Source organism: Lepisosteus platostomus, chromosome 28, assembly GCF_059453375.1.
Source record: "Lepisosteus platostomus isolate fLepPlt1 chromosome 28, fLepPlt1.hap1, whole genome shotgun sequence".
Taxonomy (NCBI): domain Eukaryota; kingdom Metazoa; phylum Chordata; class Actinopteri; order Semionotiformes; family Lepisosteidae; genus Lepisosteus; species Lepisosteus platostomus.
This window is the reverse complement of record NC_142638.1, coordinates 12,382,635-12,388,959: the sequence shown is the minus strand read 5'-3', so window position 1 is coordinate 12,388,959 and position 6,325 is coordinate 12,382,635. Positions and strand designations below refer to the sequence as shown.

At 41.0% G+C, this 6,325-nt stretch overlaps 1 long non-coding RNA gene across 1 annotated transcript; it reads left to right on the top strand.

Annotated features, from left to right (window-relative positions):
- Positions 1-207: 207 nt before the first annotated feature.
- Positions 208-1,359, top strand: LOC148638900 (uncharacterized). Its single transcript, XR_015930989.1, has 2 exons — positions 208-553; positions 958-1,359. It is a non-coding gene; the product is annotated as an uncharacterized LOC148638900 (long non-coding RNA).
- The last annotated feature ends 4,966 nt before the right edge of the window (positions 1,360-6,325 follow it).

Sequence of the window (6,325 nt, the reverse complement as noted above, 5' to 3'; positions counted from 1 at the left end):
AAAAAGCCTTCACTCCAAGGAAAGCCCTTCCTTTCAGAGCAGACAACCTTGATTATGCTTCTCCAATGGAAGATGGCGGATGCGCAGAATCGCACTTTCCCTCTGCGCTTTCCCATCAGGAGAGACGTCAAGTGAGCCCTTGCAGCCGTGGGCTAAGACGTCCCCTGTGGAAGGAGAAAGTATCTCAAGAAAGCAAGGCTCCCTGAAAGCGACGTGTCAGCGGCACAGGCCGCGCAGGCCCACTTCAGAAATAACACCGCATGTCTGGATGAACAAACTCTGTCAGTGGAAAACAGATATTTGTCCCCTACAAGTCTGATGTGCCCTACCGCTGAGCAATTTCCATATGAGAATAGCCAGAGTGGAAAACCTCAGCTGGTGCCCTGTGAACTGTGTCACAGGAAGTTTGCTGTAGAGAGGCTGGAGAAACAGCAAGATCTGCAAGAAGCTTCAGAATTCAAAGAGGAAGGTTTTTGACTCTTTCAAGCACAGGGCCAAGGGAACAGAACTGGAGACATACATCCATAAGAAGAAGGTTAAACCGCCAATCGTGGTAAGGGCTATCCTTAAACTCTTTCCAAGCTTCCCTTGTTTTCTCCTAGAGTCAGACTCAGCTTATAAATCAATGTAAACAATAAATAAGTGTTTAATGAAGTACTCTTCTGAAAAACTGCCGCAATGGCACATTTGTAAGACAGAATAAATGGATCTTAGTGACTTCTGAATTCTGTTGTAAGAATCTACATGAGATATCAAACAAATAGCACTCACAGGAAACAAAACCATAACTAAATTATACTCTCTACCCAATGACCTGAAAGGTAGCCCCAGAAAGCTACGTTACTACTGTATTGATATTTTCTTGCCTTGTGAATGGTTTGTGACCAGACTGTGTACGCAGTGCTAGTCTGGACTTTTTCTGGAAGCTGTTTTATTGGTTTCATTTCCTGTTCCCAGCTGAGAAAGAACAACTGGAGGCAGAAGCACGAGGATTTCATTCGGAGCATCAAACAGGCCAGGGAGGTGCAGCAGGTGATCACGCAAGGAGGGAAGGTTGTGAACCTGCCCCAGCCCCCCGCGAATCCAAACCCCGACTACGTGCCCTGCCCTCACTGCGGCCGGCGCTTTGCCCCCAGGCCGGCACAGAGGCACATCCCCAAGTGTCAGCACATCAGGAGCAGCCCTCCTCCTCCTCCTCGCAGATGAAAACTGATATGAAGAAGAGTAAAAGAGTCATGATCTTGGCTCACGACTCACGTCCTGCTTTTTCTTTTTAGAAATATATTTAGCACAGTTCATCTGTATGATGATAAAAAAAATGTTACCTTGTTTTAATAAAATGATTTTTTTTTTGGTGGACTGGTGTTTGCGTAACTGTGGTTATTTCAGTTTTTTTCCCTTGCGAAAATGTGTGTCGACCGTGAAAATAAATTTCAAGCTGTTCTTATCATTCATACACCTTGACCTCCTAAAAATAATTGTTCAACCTGGAACGTACAATTAGCAGGCAATAGAACAGGTCACATTGGCCTTGGAACCATCAAAAAGTAGTATTCACACATTCTCGGCATCAATTTTCCTTAAAAACAACTGAAAAAGCAAGGTAAAGAGTGATTGATTTTTTTAATGAAAGTTATTTGATTTAATTTATTTAATTTTCATAATATTTGAAATATGTTGGGATTAATGTGACTCAATATTATCTGCAGCTCTTACACTCCAGGCACCTGATAAAGTGGAACGCAGTGTCTTTGCCTTACATGGCGCTCAGCTCTTCCTCAATCCCAGCAGAAGCAGCAGCCTCCGGGTCCCTTCCTTATGCACAGCTTAAAATGCAACACCGAGTAATACAACAAACAACAGGGAAAACCATTCACGATCAGACACATCCGTTGATTGCTGGCTCTCAGTAAAGGGACATTGCTGTGGTCCACGCATGAATCTGTTTTCTAAGTGCCTTATCCAATACAGTGTTGAGGCCAGTTTTCCCAGAAGCCAATTAAAGGGGAACACACAATAACTTGTAAAACCTCCAATTTACATCACAAAATAGACTACATTTCAAGGTTAAAAAATTACCATGTTCTACTATTCAGAACGAGGCAGCAAAACTTCCTGTAATCTGATGTGGCCCTGTGACATTGTAAAGGAGCAGGCTTGTGAATACATCTCATTTAATCCAATGGAAATATTGCTCTCAACTTTTTTACGTTTTTGCCAATAAATAATATTACATTGTTAACTCTGCATAAAGAACCTTGGAATGGAACGTTTTTTGCAGTGAAATGTTTGCTGCATAACCTATACCTTTTCTCTCCTACATCACATTGCATTAGTCATTACAGTGATTAGTGAGCAGGAAGGGCTGCATCACATCGCAATTTGTGTGGAACTTGAATGCGAATTTGTTACAACATGGCGTAACTTACAGTACTTTCACAAAATTCATGATTTTGTGCTCAATTTTGAGTTTGTAAAGTTTTTCTATAATGTCAATGATTTTATTTTGTGACTGAAATTAAATACTTTTGTGTCTGCAAAATTGGGACTGTAGTTCCACCTTAACCTACTAGTACTGTATGTCTTTGGACTGTGGGAAGAAACTGAAGCACCTGGAAGAAATCCACACAAATGAAGGGAGAACATACAATTCCATCCAGACTGCACCCCAGGAATTGAACCCAGGACCCCAGCTCTGTGAACCACAGTGCCACCTCATTGCTATAGTCACTATAATTAATGTCAAAACACATTTGCAAATGAGCAGCCTGGGATCCAAAAGGATAAAGACAAGGATCCAAACAAAGCACTTTCCCAAAGCTTGGCTTTGTACAGTATATCATACAGGGCCTGATGCAGAAGGCAGTTAATCTAAGTCCATGCAATAATTGCTAAGGGAAAGTGACTTTGTGTTTTTGGAGGGAAGTCACTCAACATGGAGCTGTGTTAGTGAAATGATTGTTCTGATGTACGGCTGATGTCCAAACACTGAAAACATGATTGTGTATGCAATCGCACTCCCGAGCTCCATTGGGTATGGTTAAAATAACTTTTTATAGTTCATCACATTCAAAGTGTGTGTACTTGATGAAAGTGTAACACGCATTTGGAGGAGTTTTTCAGGATTTTCTTTCATTCAACTATTTCAAGACTATTATTTTCAGATGTTGTAGTATATGTGAATAATGAAAGGCCTTCATATTTCACAATGAAGGAATGACTTTGCAGGTGTGAAGAATAAAAGATTAATTCAGCTCACTTTGGGGAGTTTCACAATGGCCCTCCTTATAGAAATGTGGGTTTGATTAAAGGAGTGAAGAAAAAGCACTGAATAATATTTGCTTCTGTAAACGTAATCATCTCAAAATATGGTTGAAGAAATGAAAGAAATTGAAGAAGGTTAAACATAATCCAAAACGTATAAGGTCAATTTAAGTACAACCAGAATTCTAGTGTTTATGCAATGCATCTGTGGGTTGATATGAAATATGGCCGTACTGCATTTCGAACAAGTTGTAAGGGATTTAGCCAGGAGAGGTATTCTCATTCACTCAGTAAGGTCTTTATTCATTTTGCAATATGGGAAAAAGCCATCACCTGTCTGCGCAGAGAAGTGAAAGCTGATTCAAAAGCAAGCAGGGAGACCCCTTGTTTTATATCTTTTTTAAGCTGATGCAACACTTCAAGGACAGGCAAAGCAGTCATTTTCCATTCCTTATAGGTTTTTGCTTTAAGCAAAGAAGAGCAGTTATCCAAATGGTTTCTCACACTCCCTTCTTCAAGCAGCCGAGATAAACAGTATTAAAACATCCTGTGCCCTTGACAAGTTGGGTGCTATCACACTTTGTTCTAAGTATCCAGCTGCTTCTGCAGCACAGCTCTGTCCGTAAACAACATAGAATAAAACACTTTTTCTCAGTAACTTTTCATTACATTCCCTCCTTTTTATCCTTAAATGTGTTCATACCACAGAGTCCTCATAGGGGTCACCCTAGTCAGACAACAGCACAACAGCAAAAACACTACAACAGGCATGAATAGCTTTAAGAAAAACAGTCCCCATGACCCAAAAAATGATTTTAACCATGAAAAGAAGGGGAACTCATTGCCAATGCCCTGTTCTTGATTTACCCTGTTCTTAAGTTCTTTCAGCCGGTGTATTGCGAGGGTGAGGTGACCATGGTCATCATCACTAGCAGGGATATACAGATGCAGCCATTCAAAACAAGCGGGCGATACCGCATTATTTTGCGGTGTGCTTATCGCGGTGTAACACAAGTTACCATATTAATACCGTGTATTCTCGCATAGTACCGCATAATACCACATGTTCTAATGAATGACCTTGGACAAGCTGTAAACTCAAAGTATTGCCCTGGTCCACATTCTTTTTTTCATTGACCGTCTTTGTAAAAGTAACACCACAGCATTTCGTTGATCCAATCACGCATTTGTTTCCAATCATGCAAAGTACAGTCATTTTTGAGAATCTCCAATTTGCATGCTCATAAGAGATATTGATTTAGGAACATAAACATATTACTGTATGCAAACTGTACTGTATACAGTATGTATATGTATATTTAATGTCTTTACTGTGCCCGTTTAAGTATTAAATATTTATATGGAATTTTACCACTGAAGGGAAATCTTAGTAGCTGAGCATAAAAAGAATAGGAGCATAACGCGTGTGAAGGCCATAAACGATATTAATTTTGGAACATAAACATAAAGTATTACAGTATGTAAACTGTATATGGCTGGTCTAGGTACAAAAATACACACCAGTATTCCATTTCTCCCTAAACAATATTAAGCATCGAAGTCTTTAACTAACGTGAAATAACGTGTGTATAAAAAGTGGTAGTTTTAAGCTTTTCTGCAAATACGCTCAATACAGGAGCAAACAAGCATACTTTTAGAATTTGATTAATAGGGAATATAATATGGAATCGCATATCTAAAGAAATTAATAATGATATAATTCTATTCATGTGCTGAACTTGTAAGTGAGAGGTTGGCTGTTCAAATCCAGCCTGTGCCATGACTTTTCTTTTAACAAGCATTTCTTTGAAAAAATAAAATAGCAATATTATGGACAATTAATTGACTTTTTATATTTCTAAATATCACAACACGTTCGAATCTAAGTCATTTTTTAATAACAATGAATAGTCACCACGCATGCTTACACAGCTCCCGGGGTAAAGTATCACAAAGTCTTAGAGAACTTAACATTTTTATTATCAACAAATTGTAAATACGCTGTTTACATTGGGGTTACTAATATTTCACTTGAGTGTATGGGGGATTGTCAGCAGACCCCCCCCCCTCTTAGACTGCGCAAACAATTTTTTTAATTTTTAGAAAGAAATGGCAGCTGTATGCTTTACAATATAAACATTTACTGTCAAACTTTAAATCAACAATTGATTTAAAGATGATCTGTCAAAGTGCAATAGAAAACAATATTGTTTTTGTTTTTGTTGTTTTTATCCCATAAGGCGCTTTGAGAAGCCACCTTTAAAGGCGCTATATAAAGGCACTGATTCCTATGGAATGTGTATTCTTTCTTCTTTTTTTCAGCATGGAATAAACCTATTACGTGATTTTAAGGTTTGTGTGAGAAGCCAGGGTTACAGCTTGTTCTCCCCACCGCCTCTCTCTGTGTACAGTAGAGCCTCCTGTCCTGACTGGTGGAGCTCATACAGGTGTGTCTGGAGGGGATCCAGGGTATCAGCGTCAACCCCACGGCTGGGCAGCTTGTTCCCCCCTCCCGCACCTCTCTCTGTACAGTTGAGGCTCCTGTCCTGACTGGTGGAGCTCATACTACTGTGTCTGGAGAGGATCCATGGTATCAGGGTCAACCCCATGGCTATGCAGCTTGTTTCCCCCCCTGCACCTCTCTGTGTACAGTAGAGCCTCCTGTCTTGACTGGTGGAGCTCATTCAGCTGTATCTGGAGAGGATCAAGCGGGGTATCAGCTTCAAACCCACGGCTGGGCAGCTTGTTCCCCCCTCCTGCCCTCCTCTGTGTACAGTAGAGCATTCTCTCATGACTGGTGGAGCTCATACAGCTGTGTCTCGAGAGGATCCAGGGTATCAGCTTCAACCCCATGGCTGGGTAGCTTGTTCCCCCCTCCCGCCCCTCTCTGTGTACAGTAGAGCCTCCTGTCCTGACTGGTGGAGCTCATACAGCTGTATCTGGAGAGGGAGGGAGAGAGGGGTGCGGAACCAGGGAACTATTTACATGGAAAACGGGCGATCTCCCCAGCCCGTATGCCCCTTTCACTGTGTGGCAGCTGCAATAGTCAGCGGCCTACCTA